Consider the following 17,294-nt stretch of genomic DNA (forward strand, 5'->3'; position numbering starts at 1 on the left):
CCTCTAGTCGGATAAAAATGTCTAACGTTACTAAATCCAAAAGACCTCGTTACAATTCAGAAATTCTTCGTGACAAAGTCCGAAATAAAACCAGAATTTGTATTGGAGATGCTTTTGACAGATGGAGACGGCTGAAAACGGAGAAGAATTTTAACACAGACGCCAACGTTGCTAATTTTCTCCTGGACAGGTAAGATTCATCTATGCTTGGATAACTTGTACTTGATGTCAATGGACATTTCATATAACGTTATTCATGACAGTCGAACAAAGTTATGCATGTTCGTGCAAAGTAACGTAACAGCTCACATGGACGTATGCTAACATTAGCAATGCATTATAGGAGCCCGTTTCTCTGTACTTATGCTGAGACGCTGAGGAAAACAACATTAGCACACCCATTATGGCAATTTGAAACGTAACTTAATTGAGACAGCAGCCTAACTTTACCTCAGAAATAAAAATATTCGTCATTCGTTCTTCTAAGTTACACATGCTGCAAGTTGACCTGTATGACCATTGCTAATGTAATTTAGTTACTCTAACAATATTTTCTGATGGGACTGAAAACAACCCTGTGACAGCCATTGGTGATATTGACTTTGTCCCGCGTTATAATTGCTGTGGCAAATGTTTTGGTTATTTTTGGCCTACTTATGACAAAAACTTTTTTCTTTTTTTTTTCTTTTCGTATTGAAAAATAAGGAAGTTTTATTTTGTTGTTTATATTTTTTTTTGTTTTGTTTTACTATTATCCTTTTTTTTTCCTCCAATTTTTTTTAAAATTGTAATTGTATTTATATGTTCAACATAAAGAAATCAAATCAAATTAAATATCGAATCAAAAACGCTTATCTCTTCAGCTATTATGGCCCCAGCACCTCAACACCCAGTAAGAGAGACTTGAAGAAGCACCACCTGACTGCACCATCACTTTCCAGTATTGTATGTGCATCATCTGAAACACTTTCAAATCGGTCAGTAGTCAGTACTACTTTTATTTATTTATTTATTTTCATTGCATATTCTGAAACATTTTGGGTCTAAAACAACTACACCATTTACAGAGAGGACCTGTCGCCTATTGAGGAAAGACTGGAAGATGATGAGCGCACCATGGATGCCTCTGAGGTTCTGGAGGAAAGGTAGATAAAGCCTCTCAAGCTTCCTAATATGCCAAATGAAAAGAAATGTTGTTGAAAATGTAAAAAAAAAAAAAAAAAAAAAAATCCATTGTGACCGCTGTATTGTTTTTGTTTTTAGTCTACAGAACATGAGCATCCAGGATGCTGAAACCCAGGTCATGAATGAGCTGGAGATAAATGACCTAATGAACAGTGTGTAAGTTGCACTGGGTTTGACTGTACATTGTGTAACAAGATGTTCTGCTTTGTATTAACAAATATAATTTTCTATCACATTTTCCAGAATTGATTGGGGGGACAGTGAAGGTGTTAGTAATGAGGAGATTGAAGCAGATGACAGTGATGTTGAAGACTATGTCCCTCGTATTTGTATTCGGTATGTTAACATTGGATCCTCTAAGATTATTCACAATACATCCTCGAACATTGATTCAATGAAATATGTAAACATAAAAATAAAAGATGTCTGGTCTCTGTAGTATCTCAAAGATAACCCCCTCTCTGTATTTGCCATTTTTATTTTATTCATCTGATTGGATATCTATCTGTAATTGATATATATATATATATATATATCTTTCATGTCTTTAGGTTGGGTGGAGCATTGCAGGCACCACCATGCATTGACAATCTGCCTGTGATAGATGCCAGTGAGACAGTACATGACATCCCGGATGTAGAGCCTCCATCAGTCACCTTACCTACACTTCATCAACCTGGCTTTCCTGATACACTGGAGGTCATGACTGAAGATGACCTAATCGGGAAACGGGCCTCCGTCACTTATGAGGACTGTTTGAAGCAGCTTGCAACATTCCTTGTGCTTCCGGTCCAAAAGTGCCCATACAAATGTGACGTCAGTCAAGTGGAGTGTCAGTGTCGCCCTCCATTTGAAGTTTCCATTACGCGCAGGGGTACTGCAAGCATCATGGAATGGGTAGGTGTTATAATCATACTACATAGAAAATAAGTGTAGATTGGTGTTGGATGCAAAGTTAATACCTTGACAGTGGTTTTGTGAAACTCAATCAAGCTTCCTGAGTTGTAATTCCACTTAGTGGAAGCAATTCTATGTTTGTATTTGATAATGCTAAATAGCCTAAGTTGTGTCCCATTTATTGTCAGACCTGCCCTGTTGGCCACACTGTATGGAGATGGAGCTCACAGCCCACTGTGAGGTACGGGATGCTAGCAGGGGACTTCATGTTGGCAAGCAACATACTACTCTCCGGAAGCAACTACGCCAAAGTCTCACTTCTGTTCAAGTTTATGAACATGGGGATGGTGGACCGTAGTTCATTTTTCACAATTCAGGACACATATGGTGTAGACACTGTGAAGGACTTTTGGGAGGAGAGGAGGGCTGAGGCAATAAATCGCCTAAAAGACAGAGATGTGGTAATAGTAGGTAATGTACATTTTTTATTCATTTAGGCTATAGTATGTTAATATGTCAATTTGATGTTTTGTGAAAATCATTGATTCTTGTTTACAAATTGAATAGCGGATGGAAGAATGGACAGCCCTGGACATTGCGCCCAGTACTGTACATACACTGCCATGGAGAACGAATCCAGGGAAATCATCTCTGTCATCACTGTGGACAAAAGGGAGACTGGGCGAAATTCTGTGATCATGGAGAGAGAGGCATTTGTGCGGACAGTAGACACTCTTTTGAATGAAGTGAAACTAGTAGAGGTCTGCACTGATGCCCATGTCCAGATCTCCGCACTAATGAGTAAGTTGCCACTGAAATTTTGCGTTACTTGTAGAATTACAACAACTTTTTGGAGGGGTGGGGGGGGGGCATTACTGTACTAATTATACATATTATTTTTCCAAATAAGACAAAGGAAAGTACAAAGACCTTGGACTGCAGCACAGCTTGGATATGTGGCATGGGGCCAAGAATTTGGCAAAAAGGATCCATGCTGTAAGTTCAGCTGTCATTACTATGGCTTCATTTTCTGCAAGGCAATCTACCCTAATTTGAGCGATGTAAAAATGATAACTGTTATGTCTATTCCAGGCTTCACAGGTCAAGGGTCAGTCCAGTTTGAGCAGTTGGCTGAAAGACGTTGTCAACCACTTTTGGTGGTGCTGCAAAACAGCAGATTCTTACCAAGAGTTCCTTGTAAGTTGATATGGTTTGAAAAATAGTTGTCATGTAAAAAGAATATTCTATCAATATAACATGCAGTCTTCTTAAACATACCTTGTTGGCAAATAGAATAAGTTAGGATGGTTACTTGATGTTGGATATTGGCTGATTCAGTAGCTAACCAGATGTGTCATTGTAGTAAATCATGTGACCCACGTAGATTATAGTACTTACAAACAGCATCATCATTAATAATGAATTATGTACAATATGTATGCTTTTTTTTCTTCTGTACATTATATTTCTATATTATTTCTAGGAGCTGTGGCTTGGGCTCCTACATCATGTGACAAATGAACACAGGTGGGTGCTGGGAAGCTGCCAGCATGCAGACTTAGAATCTGGTGGAACTCAACAGTGGCTTGAGCGAGGCTCTATGGCACATGAGGCCCTGAAGAGCATCGTTAGAAACAAGCGGTGGCTTAATGAGGTCCACAAATATCTCAATTTTAGGTAATTTTTTGAGTATATACACATACTGTAGATAGAAAGTTATTTTCAAAATCCCACAAAATGTCTCTTCTCACACACACCCCACAGGTCCACTGCTGATCTGGAGTCCTTCCAGAACCATATTTTAATGTACGCTAGCAAGCGCACAGCTTTTAGCCCTCCTGTCTTTGAGGCCAGGATGCTCCTTGCAGCGATGGACTATAACTTCCACAAGGACCGCCCAGAGTTGTGCAAATCTGATGGAAGCAAACAGTAAGTGACTTGCTCATATCTACATGCTATTGTTTTATACCAGATTACAAAATAAAGATGAAAAACCGCACTCTCAGGTTATATTTTTATAAATGTATTATCTGAGAGTGCGGTTTTTCATCTTTATTTTGATAAACGTTTTTTTATTACTCGCACACTTAAATTGTTTTGAGAGTTGAGCGCGCCTGCTCTTAATTTTATACCAGATTACAACACCATTTAAGGGATACTCCACCGAAAAATGAAAATTCTGTCATCATATACTCACTCACCCTAATGTTGTTTCAAACCTGTATGAATTTCTTTCTTCTGCTGAAAAATGTCCCTTTGAATGTAAATGTCTTCTTCCCTCCCCTTTCTGCTTTTAATTAGGTACAAGAGGCTGTACAAGAAGAATGCTCGCAGGTATATGCTTTACACTCAGAAGGCATCCAAGACGTATGACTACATCCCAGAACTGCAAGCTATGATCCTTCAAAAGAGATTGGCTGGTAAGGGGATGCCCAGGCGGAAGACACTACGACCTGATGACCCCAGAAGGTACGGCCCACTTCCCCCTGTGCCGGCACCAACCATTGAGGAACTCCTGCACACCCAAGTCAGGAGAGGTCTTGGTAGGTTAAATGCCAATTTATTTATTTTTCACCTTGGGCTACATGCCACACACTAAGTCAGATGTCATGCATAACACATCCAAGTTTGAAATACACTAACTTCAGGTTTTATTTTGCTCTCCTCAGTATCAGCATTCCAGACATGAAGACCCGTGAAGCCCAGTTTCCAGAGCCTCACAACCCTGACCATGTTCATGTCCATGTAACCTTTTGTGTCACAAGCTGCTTATCAACAATTTTAGACTAAAAGTTTCAACAGTACAGAGCAGCTGGGTATAGTTTTCTATTTATACGGTGTAACCTTTATCATTAAACCATTTTATATACTGTTTCTCTACATCGTAAAAAGCATAGTATTGTTATTCTAAATAAAAAAAAATTAATTGAAAAAATGAGGAACGCTCTTTACAAACAAACAAACCAAAAAAACAGAACAAATCAAAAAAATTTGTAAAACCATATATACAACAATAAATAACTTGAATTAAACTGTTCACGTTAGAGTGGTATCAAATGGTGGGTACAAAGCCAGTGTACTGGCCCTGGGGGTCGGGGTATTTGTCCCTTATTCTCCATATACAGCAGCTGGGTATAACACGACGGTTACCCAGACCCAGTGACCCATGCTGCCAAAAGATGTATTGACGATAAGCAGCATGCCTAAATTGTCTGTTATCATCTCCTGGCTCTCTAACTTCAGCTACCACCAACACATCATTTCTGTAATCTCTGTGAATACGCAAATAACCATCTTCCAGACAATACAGATCAAAATGTGCCAATTTGCTGATGCAGTAGTCAGGCCCCTGGCCACAGCATTTCCTTTCAGCGTCTGTGGCCATTTCCCTGCAGTTCCCACAGGTGCACCATGAAAGAGCAGCATTAGGTGGGGTTGTGCTGTCCAATGTAGGAAGTGCGTCAAAAACTAATCCAGGATTCCGGGAGAAGACCTGGGTTGCTAGTGCTCGTAGCCTCACTTCACTCATGCCCTGAATGAGTGCCTAAGTAAACAAACCACAAAAGAAAATGTGTTATTTACATTTGATTAAAAATAACAAAGATGCTAACATTGATTCAAATGGTGACTACTTATTACAAGCCATAATTTTACTAGAGTCTATCAAATGTGTAGCATATTCTGGAAACAAACCTCTGTCCGGACCCTTCGGTCATTTTGGATCATCTGAACTCTGTTCTCTTCCTCTGCATCTCTGCCTCCTCTCCCTCTCCTTCCTCTGCTGCCCCCTCTCCTTCCTCTGCTGCCAACTTCAGCACTTGGACCTGCATTATCTCCTCTTCTACCTCTCTGGCCTCTTCCACCTCTCTGGCCTCTTCCACCTCTCTGGCCTCTGTCACCTGGTGCAGGGCCCACACTCTCTCCTTTTCCACCTGAAACATCTGCACTCTCTCTTCCAGCTCTCTGGCCTCTTCCACCTGGTCCATCTCCTCCCTCTAAATTCTCTCCTTCTCTCTGCTCTGTGTCTCCTGGACCAAGACCTGCACGGTCTACTCTTGTCCCTCTCCCTTTTGCTCTTCTTTTCCTTTGTCTGCGCCACCTCTCGCCTTCCCAGCTCTCATCAGCCTCACTTAGGACAGCGGGAACCTCATAACTGAGGTCTGAATCAGGCTGCAACAAGTGAGAGCAGTACAAGTGCTAACTCAAAATAAACATTCTCTACCTTTTAGGCTATGTACTATGTTAGTGTTGGTTTCTAAGCACTAGGTGCAATTCCAAGGGAAAATAACTTTTTCTAATGTCCATAACACTAATGAAAAGCACAGTGTAGCCTATGATGTGAAAAATTTGTGCCACTTGTAACGTTTTGTAGCCTACTTGTTTTTCATGCATGTTCTACAGCCAAAAATAATAGAATGTCAAGTAATCTTTCACATCACATATTTTAGCGTTATAGACGTGTGCTGCAGGGTAAGTAAAAAAATACAGCTGGCCACTTTCACGTATAGCATCAGCTAAATGTATAGACAGTTGTATCTTTGATATTGGTTACACATAGTGACATAGGCTTGTACTTACATTAATGACAGATACATAACGTAACAAAAGATTAGACTAACAGCTACCGTTCTGTCTGTCACATACGAGCATACATCTTTATGATTGTACTGTCACATACGAGCATAAATCTTTACGATTATATTTAACTAATGACAATTAGTACATTTTTTAAATAAATAATTACTCATCAAAATATCTCTCATGGAGCATAAACACAATTAACAGAAAAAAAAACTTACTGTGTACGTCTCGTAGTCACTTGCCATTGGAAGCTCATTGAAGCAGCCTACACTGTAAAAATAAAAGGTGCCTGGAGGAACCTTTTGGGGTTCTTCACTTTGCCACACCGGCGGAACCGTCTGTAGATCCTCTAGGCACCCTTTAAAAAGGGCCGGTTCTCTGAGGAACCACACAGGTTTCCTGAGGAACTCTTATATTAGGCACTGTGTGGAACCACTGTGGGTGCCTCCAGGAACCAAATTTCATTTTTTTTTTAAATATTTAATTTCATGTTATTACTATGGTTACCTTTGACTTCTATTATAATAAACAAATTGAACCAAATACAAAATAAGAATTGTTTATTACATATTTGATATTCATTTTTATACATACACTTCCATGCACATGGGGAAAAAAGCTAACTACAGATTAATATCAATGACTACACAAAAAAATAGTATAATACATAAGCAACATGAATAATCAACCATGTATATACAATAGATAAACAAGAAAAGACATCTCAACAAAATGCATGGAAACACATATGTTCCACTAAATAAATCAATGTAAAAAAATTACATTTGAACTAATTAAAAATGTCCATCTTTACTTAACTTTAAAACATTTGTGTTTCAGTCCGATGGTTAGTCTGACATCACTGTTTCCAAGTCCAAAAGCTCTATCAGATGCCAAAAACAAACAACAGTGCTAATATACACTCATTGTGCTGTAACCTTTATCTCTATACTGAAATCTCTGATGATTAGTTATTCAGCTATTTTGAATCATAAAATGTTTAAGTCTGGGATGCCGTTAGACTGGAGACTGTAATGTACACTATGGCTTTTGAAAAGCTTAAATGTGTGACTTGAATCAACAGTGTTCATAAATGGTTGTTGAGTATTCTCATGAAACAAGATAGAGGAAGTAGAGGCTTCGACCCGGAAACAGAGTTAAGGTGCAGTAAAATGATCTGTTGTTCTGTGAATGTTCACTGGTGAATTCAGTCATTTCAATATGAATTCACACGATCAGCAATTTCGTTTGTGGTCAAAAATGTCACTATGGGACCAAGTTGGTGTGAGGTACTTAATGAGTTAGAAAAGTGAAAAGGTACAGCATCGTTTTCCGTTTGTTTTTCCTCTTTTCTGGTGGATGGTCCAGGCACTTCGATGATTTTCAGGTCTACAGGAGGATTTTTATTCTTGATCAAACTTGTATTTCAGCTTACTGAGATCCCTGCAAAGTACAAAATGTACTGTTAGTAAGGTTATTAAAGTGATAGTTGTGAAATTTTAATAATTTCCTCAGCCTTGTGACGTTCCAGACCTGTTTGACTTTCTGTCTGTGGAACCCAAAAGCAGATCTCAGGCATAATGCAACCCCAGTCACCGATCGCTGACACTGCATGAAACACAAGCAGAAAACAATTGTGTAAATCATTCATGAAACCATTCTTATGCACACTTGTCTAGTTCAATTCAATGCAACAATTTATGTAAAAATGGTTAAGCTCCAAAAATGTCCCAGAAAAGATCCTAAAAATAATCAATGAGTTCACAACTCATGTGTTATGGGTTGTGTTGCAAGTCTTCTGAAGCCTAATAGCTTTTTCCTATTTATTTATTTTTTTGTCGAAAAAGACTAAACTTGAAGTTATAATTCAGAGTTAAAATGTCTATAGCATTTTTTGTGAATCAAACCTGTGATATTATTTTTCTGAGTAACATGAATGAGATTTGAGATCATGAGAAAAGATTTTCAGAGAGTAACTGATTAAAAAACACAAGTACACAGTCAAACAATACAATTTCACACAGAGAAAGTTCATAGTAATAAAGTTGCATGTGGTGCAGGTAACTTACTGTAATTCAATGTTGCCACTGAAATGTTCAGATTATTTTAGAAATGTAATGGTTGTTCTGGGGAAACAAAAGAACAAAGCTGATTATTCACAACATAATATTTATTGACCAGTAAATGGCTTTAAAATGGTATTTGAGAGAATGAGGGCACCTGTAGTAAGTAAAGTTAACGTTAGGCTAAACAAAAACAGAGCAAACTATAACCTGTTTTTGTTATTCATAACAAACGCCAAGAATCAGAGAATTTTCTAAATTAGTTAGGCTATATCAGCAATTTGAAGACACAGTTGTACAAAATATGTTGAATTGAATGACTAAATCAATGTAAGACAATAAGTCAATCATTTCCATTTGTTCATTAGATCAACGTAGTTAGCATCGCGGCTAAAACCTTCATACCAGATACTGTGCAATAAACGAGTGGTAAACACTGTAAAAACGTAGTAATGTATAATAAATTTAGTTTAGATATATGTGTGTGTTTGAATAGTGAGTAGACTCTGTATTTATATTTATTTGGCGAGTTTACAAACCTTGTAATGGAGAGCCGAACAAACGGCGGAAGCTTTGATGAGAGGAGCCGTTACTTTCCTGATGACGATCAGCTGAGCTTTGTTGCGCGCGAGCAGCGCGAGGATCACTGAAGCGACGACAGCAGAGGAATAGCAGCAGTTTCGTGACAGAATAATACTTTTCTCCTCCTGCTTCTTCTTCTTCATATAATATTATTATTATTTAGTGTTGTTGTTTAAGGTTTAAATGACTTAATAAAATAGGCCTATACTAAATATATGTAAGCTACCCAAGTGAAAAAGACTATAGTTACTGTTAAATGTATTAAAAATGCATTAAAGTATATTTGTATTGTAGGTCTACTAAAAACACACTCAAGTACATTTTTAATACATTTAATAGTACATCTTTTTCACCTGGGTATGTATACTGAATCAAACTTGCCTATAATAATAATAATAATAAAAATGCATTAAAGTAGGCTATATTTGTATTGTAGGTCTACTAAAAACACACTCAAGTACATTTTTAATACATTTAATAGTACGTCTTTTTCACCTGGGTATGTATTCTGAATCAAACTTAAGTAGCCTATAATAATAATAATAATAGAATAATAATCTAATTCGGGCCTCACTGAACCATTGGGTTCCTCCAGATGCTGGCTTTAACATAAGAGATCTTCCAGGAACCACTTGAATGTTAAAAGATCTTCCAATAACCCTTTTATCGCATTCAGGTTCCTCTATTTTCCCCCAAAGCACTTCGAGGTCTCATGGTAATGAAAAGGTGACTCCAGAACCTCTGAAGTAAATACAAAGTGCTTAAAGGATCCCATAAGTTCCAGCAAGAACCTCAAAGATTGTCAATGGTCCTCCAGTAACCCTACTATAGGAAAAAGAGCTTTGAGGCACCAAAATTACATTTTGAAGTTCCTTGAGTATCCGACAGGATACTTGAGGCTCCTTTAGTTTTTACAGTGTACGTTTCTGCTGAATCCTGCAGCTTATCTGGCAACCTCGAGTCAGGGGGGAGGGGGAGGTGATACACGGCTCTACAGTATTTTTAATTAAGGCCCTTCACACCTCTCTACAAAGAAGATTTTCAGGAATATTTGTGAGGGCTAAAATGGCCAGAGACAGTCATGGCCGTAGCCAGCTATGAGGTCACCGAGGTCCGGACCTCGGTCATTTTTTTATATTCAAAAATAAAATTTCAAGCTCTCTGAATGATTAATTAGCCGTTTAAACCGCGTCATATGTGTGTTTGCAATTTATGTCGCTGCGAGAAGGTAGAACAGTGAACGGGGCTTGAGAGCGTGTTGTGAGCATACACTGTAAAAATAAAAGGTGCCTGGAGGAACCTTTTGGGGTTCTTCACTTTGCCACACCGGCGGAACCGTCTGTAGATCCTCTAGGCACCCTTTAAAAAGGGCCGGTTCTCTGAGGAACCACACAGGTTTCCTGAGGAACTCTTATATTAGGCACTGTGTGGAACCACTGTGGGTGCCTCCAGGAACCAAATTTCATTTTTTTTTTAAATATTTAATTTCATGTTATTACTATGGTTACCTTTGACTTCTATTATAATAAACAAATTGAACCAAATACAAAATAAGAATTGTTTATTACATATTTGATATTCATTTTTATACATACACTTCCATGCACATGGGGAAAAAAGCTAACTACAGATTAATATCAATGACTACACAAAAAAATAGTATAATACATAAGCAACATGAATAATCAACCATGTATATACAATAGATAAACAAGAAAAGACATCTCAACAAAATGCATGGAAACACATATGTTCCACTAAATAAATCAATGTAAAAAAATTACATTTGAACTAATTAAAAATGTCCATCTTTACTTAACTTTAAAACATTTGTGTTTCAGTCCGATGGTTAGTCTGACATCACTGTTTCCAAGTCCAAAAGCTCTATCAGATGCCAAAAACAAACAACAGTGCTAATATACACTCATTGTGCTGTAACCTTTATCTCTATACTGAAATCTCTGATGATTAGTTATTCAGCTATTTTGAATCATAAAATGTTTAAGTCTGGGATGCCGTTAGACTGGAGACTGTAATACACTATGGCTTTTGAAAAGCTTAAATGTGTGACTTGAATCAACAGTGTTCATAAATGGTTGTTGAGTATTCTCATGAAACAAGATAGAGGAAGTAGAGGCTTCGACCCGGAAACAGAGTTAAGGTGCAGTAAAATGATCTGTTGTTCTGTGAATGTTCACTGGTGAATTCAGTCATTTCAATATGAATTCACACGATCAGCAATTTCGTTTGTGGTCAAAAATGTCACTATGGGACCAAGTTGGTGTGAGGTACTTAATGAGTTAGAAAAGTGAAAAGGTACAGCATCGTTTTCCGTTTGTTTTTCCTCTTTTCTGGTGGATGGTCCAGGCACTTCGATGATTTTCAGGTCTACAGGAGGATTTTTATTCTTGATCAAACTTGTATTTCAGCTTACTGAGATCCCTGCAAAGTACAAAATGTACTGTTAGTAAGGTTATTAAAGTGATAGTTGTGAAATTTTAATAATTTCCTCAGCCTTGTGACGTTCCAGACCTGTTTGACTTTCTGTCTGTGGAACCCAAAAGCAGATCTCAGGCATAATGCAACCCCAGTCACCGATCGCTGACACTGCATGAAACACAAGCAGAAAACAATTGTGTAAATCATTCATGAAACCATTCTTATGCACACTTGTCTAGTTCAATTCAATGCAACAATTTATGTAAAAATGGTTAAGCTCCAAAAATGTCCCAGAAAAGATCCTAAAAATAATCAATGAGTTCACAACTCATGTGTTATGGGTTGTGTTGCAAGTCTTCTGAAGCCTAATAGCTTTTTCCTATTTATTTATTTTTTTGTCGAAAAAGACTAAACTTGAAGTTATAATTCAGAGTTAAAATGTCTATAGCATTTTTTGTGAATCAAACCTGTGATATTATTTTTCTGAGTAACATGAATGAGATTTGAGATCATGAGAAAAGATTTTCAGAGAGTAACTGATTAAAAAACACAAGTACACAGTCAAACAATACAATTTCACACAGAGAAAGTTCATAGTAATAAAGTTGCATGTGGTGCAGGTAACTTACTGTAATTCAATGTTGCCACTGAAATGTTCAGATTATTTTAGAAATGTAATGGTTGTTCTGGGGAAACAAAAGAACAAAGCTGATTATTCACAACATAATATTTATTGACCAGTAAATGGCTTTAAAATGGTATTTGAGAGAATGAGGGCACCTGTAGTAAGTAAAGTTAACGTTAGGCTAAACAAAAACAGAGCAAACTATAACCTGTTTTTGTTATTCATAACAAACGCCAAGAATCAGAGAATTTTCTAAATTAGTTAGGCTATATCAGCAATTTGAAGACACAGTTGTACAAAATATGTTGAATTGAATGACTAAATCAATGTAAGACAATAAGTCAATCATTTCCATTTGTTCATTAGATCAACGTAGTTAGCATCGCGGCTAAAACCTTCATACCAGATACTGTGCAATAAACGAGTGGTAAACACTGTAAAAACGTAGTAATGTATAATAAATTTAGTTTAGATATATGTGTGTGTTTGAATAGTGAGTAGACTCTGTATTTATATTTATTTGGCGAGTTTACAAACCTTGTAATGGAGAGCCGAACAAACGGCGGAAGCTTTGATGAGAGGAGCCGTTACTTTCCTGATGACGATCAGCTGAGCTTTGTTGCGCGCGAGCAGCGCGAGGATCACTGAAGCGACGACAGCAGAGGAATAGCAGCAGTTTCGTGACAGAATAATACTTTTCTCCTCCTGCTTCTTCTTCTTCATATAATATTATTATTATTTAGTGTTGTTGTTTAAGGTTTAAATGACTTAATAAAATAGGCCTATACTAAATATATGTAAGCTACCCAAGTGAAAAAGACTATAGTTACTGTTAAATGTATTAAAAATGCATTAAAGTATATTTGTATTGTAGGTCTACTAAAAACACACTCAAGTACATTTTTAATACATTTAATAGTACATCTTTTTCACCTGGGTATGTATACTGAATCAAACTTGCCTATAATAATAATAATAATAAAAATGCATTAAAGTAGGCTATATTTGTATTGTAGGTCTACTAAAAACACACTCAAGTACATTTTTAATACATTTAATAGTACGTCTTTTTCACCTGGGTATGTATTCTGAATCAAACTTAAGTAGCCTATAATAATAATAATAATAGAATAATAATCTAATTCGGGCCTCACTGAACCATTGGGTTCCTCCAGATGCTGGCTTTAACATAAGAGATCTTCCAGGAACCACTTGAATGTTAAAAGATCTTCCAATAACCCTTTTATCGCATTCAGGTTCCTCTATTTTCCCCCAAAGCACTTCGAGGTCTCATGGTAATGAAAAGGTGACTCCAGAACCTCTGAAGTAAATACAAAGTGCTTAAAGGATCCCATAAGTTCCAGCAAGAACCTCAAAGATTGTCAATGGTCCTCCAGTAACCCTACTATAGGAAAAAGAGCTTTGAGGCACCAAAATTACATTTTGAAGTTCCTTGAGTATCCGACAGGATACTTGAGGCTCCTTTAGTTTTTACAGTGTAGACTGTAAAAAATGCGGCAGAGCGCTTTATGTCACTTTATTATAATTTATAAATAAAGCGCAAAAGAAACTACAAGCATGATGCAACAGCATCGTAGTTGATGTCAATTTGAAAGTCATGAAATGACCAAAAAGTGCCAATAAACTTTTTTTTCTTTTACATTTCCGATAATGGCGCGTATAATTTGCACTAAGTGCCTGTCTTTTTAGCAAAAAAGGCACCCACAACTAAATAGCTACAGTTGCACGGGTCGTTGGGCGTGCGTGAGGTGCTTGAAACTAAGTAGCTTTTGACGCGTTCGACTCGAGTTCGAATCCGCCTTTTGCCGAACTCGCTCTTCTCCCTCTTCTCCCTTTTCCCAATACACATGAGATGTAAAATGTATAGCCTAACATAAAGGTCTCTAGCGTTATATTTTGCCAACGAACTAATATCGAAACCGTGATATGGTTTTGTGCTTTATAAAACAGCACAAGACTTTAAGTATCCTATATAGGCATTATGTTTGTGCTGCGTGATTTAAAGAAAAGTGCGCACTTTGCTCACGCGATCAAAGGGTTTATTTCTTGCAAGTGAAGACATTAGGACAAAAGTATTGTAATTTTCCTATAGTGTAATGTAAAATATACTTTTGAAATATTCATTTTCATTTATTAGGCTATATGGATTTTATGTCATAGGAATAATTATAGAAATCATTATTATATTATTATACTAATTGTTTGGCATACTAAAACACCAGTTATAATGTAATGTAGACTGAAACTCCATATCATAACTAAAAAATATGTTTGAGCCCCCTTTAATGTCCAGGTACAAGTCAATGTTTTTTATTTGTGCACAGTTCATGGGTTGAAGCCCGTTGAAGCTCTTAATTTTGAGCTCTCAAAGAGCACCAGATTGATGCATTTAACCTTAAAATGTACAAAATTTTCTTGCGGGGGAGCATGCCCCCGAACCCCCCTAGAGGGACAGAGGTTTACCCAACATAGTTTTACAAAATCCTATATGGGAAAGATCTATCATTTATGAACTTTACTCCAGCATAGTACAACAAAGTTCCTTTTAAGTCAGTAAACTAAAACTGTTAATGCAAAATTAAAATGTCCTTGGACAAACTATACATTAGGCCTGCCTAAGGGGGGGCCTACAAGACATTGATTGTGCCCAGGGGCCTCTGAATTCTTAATCCGGCCCTGCACCTCACCTCGGACCTCACTAATTTTCAAACCCTGGTTACGGCCTTGGAGACAGTGAATGTGAAGCACCCATGCCTTTTTACCAAGATGTGTACTTTCTTTCTGCAATGCTTGATCCGCAATTTGGTCTGAACTGGATTGACTTGGATGTTACCAACGGTGATGATCCATCCCTAAAGAAGTTCAGAGAAGATGTAAAGAGGACTCTGACAAGTTAGTATTTTTCCCCATTTTAATTCAACTTTAACATTATAAATTATAAATATATAATTAAATAATATATAAATAATATATCATTATTTTGTGAATTAGGCTAATGTTTTCTACACAAAATCATTGTACATAAGGTAAAGAACATTCTGTAAAAATATAGCCTTGGAATTCTAACTGGCTTCGTGAGGCCAAGGTTTCAAAGTTTAAAATCATATTGAAATTAAGTTGTGATGCTCTTAAACTCATAATATTATGAAACCTTAGTCTGGATTTCATAGACAGGGTCACAAATATATTGCAATATTTTTAAATTGACATTTAATTCATTATCATAATTAATGATGACCTCAGCAAAACTCATCCAAATATTTATGCAATTATTATGACCGCCGCTAGCGTAGCTAGCGAAAGCGGTCATATAGGGATTGTCAAAGTTTTTTTTTTTTTTTTTTTCCGTCACCTTACTGAATTTTTCGTCAACGATACCAGGGACACCGAAACACCGGGGAACATGAAATTTGGTGGGCATGTAGCCCCACTAGACTTGTACGGAAAAATTTCGTTTGGTCCCCGGGGGCCACTCCCCCCCCTAGCTGGGCCTCCCCAAACCCAAAAAAAATGCAGTTTTTCCTAAATAACTACCTGAACCGTGGCACCGAGGATGAAGAAATTTTTATGGTATGTTGATCTACTAGACTTTTACGGAAAAATTTCGTTTGGTCCACGGGGGCCACTTCCCCCCCCCGCGCTGGGGCCCCCGTAAATTTTTCGTCAGCGATACCAGGGACACCGAAGCACCGGGGAACATGAAATTTGGTGGGCATGTAGCCCCACTAGACTTCTAAGGAAAAATTTCGTTTGGTCCCCGGGGGCCACTCCCCCCCGCGCTGGGCCCCCCCAAACCCAAAAAAATGCAGTTTTTCCTAAATAACTACCTGACCGTGGCACCGAGGATGAAGACATTTTTATGGTATGTTGGTCTACTAGACTTTTACGGAAAAATTTCGTTTGGTCCCCGGGGGCCACTCCCCCCCCCCGCGCTGGGGCCCCCATAAATTTTTCGTCAACGATACCAGGGACACCGAAGCACCGGGGAACATGAAATTTGGTGGGCATGTAGCCCCACTAGACTTCTACGGAAAAATTTCGTTTGGTCCCCGGGGGCCACTCCCCCCCCGCGCTGGACCCCCCCAAAACCAAAAAAATGCAGTTTTTCCTAAATAACTACCTGAACCGTGGCACCGAAGATGAAGAAATTGTTATGGTATGTTGGTCTACTAGACTTTTACGGAAAAATTTCGTTTGGTCCCCGGGGGCCACTTCCCCCCCCCCGCGCTGGGGCCCCCGTAAATTTTTCGTCAACGATACCAGGGACACCGAAGCACCGGAGAACATGAAATTTGGTGGGCATGTAGCCCCACTACACTTCTACGGAAAAATTTTGTTTGGTCCCCGGGGGCCACTCCCCCCCCCCCGCGCTGGGCCCCCCCAAAACCAAAAAAATGCAGTTTTTCCTAAATAACTACCTGAACCGTGGCACCGAGGATGAAGAAATTTTTATGGTATGTTGCTCTTAAGGGCCCACATCAACCTAGCCCATAATCACTCATTTGTGATTTGCGCCCCTCCCATAAAAAATGAAAATGCAATATTATTCTGCTTTAATCGCCCCTATCTTCAGTGGAGATGTTCAGAACTGCACCATATTTCATGTGTATGATTAACTTGACATCCTCTGGGGGTATCCTCTGCTAAGTTTCGTAGAATTTCATCCATGGGGGGGTATAAAATAAATTCATTTATGTGCACATTTAGTGACTGTACACTCATCGGCCTGTAGATGGTGCTGTTGAGCGAAGGGTTGCTGGTTTAGGATGATACTGTCACACACACACACATGCAGGAATACAAACAAACGCAAGCATGCACACACACTGACATCCACACGCACAGACACACACCCATACACACCCATACAAATCCACATGCACAGACACACACACACAAAC

The 17,294-nt window shown here is 38.2% G+C and overlaps 2 long non-coding RNA genes across 2 annotated transcripts; both read right to left on the reverse strand.

Moving 5' to 3' along the window:
- Positions 1-7,268: 7,268 nt before the first annotated feature.
- LOC308692497 lies at positions 7,269-8,791 on the reverse strand. Its single transcript, XR_014030350.1, has 3 exons — positions 8,733-8,791; positions 8,197-8,271; positions 7,269-8,106 (listed from the first exon to the last, which is right to left on the reverse strand). It is a non-coding gene; the product is annotated as an uncharacterized lncRNA (long non-coding RNA).
- Positions 8,792-10,854: 2,063 nt separating this feature from the next.
- Positions 10,855-12,435, reverse strand: LOC308692495. Its single transcript, XR_014030349.1, has 3 exons — positions 12,377-12,435; positions 11,841-11,915; positions 10,855-11,750 (listed from the first exon to the last, which is right to left on the reverse strand). It is a non-coding gene; the product is annotated as an uncharacterized lncRNA (long non-coding RNA).
- Positions 12,436-17,294: the final 4,859 nt, after the last annotated feature.

Source organism: Scardinius erythrophthalmus, assembly GCF_964197995.2.
Source record: "Scardinius erythrophthalmus genome assembly, chromosome: 6".
Classification (NCBI taxonomy): domain Eukaryota; kingdom Metazoa; phylum Chordata; class Actinopteri; order Cypriniformes; family Leuciscidae; genus Scardinius; species Scardinius erythrophthalmus.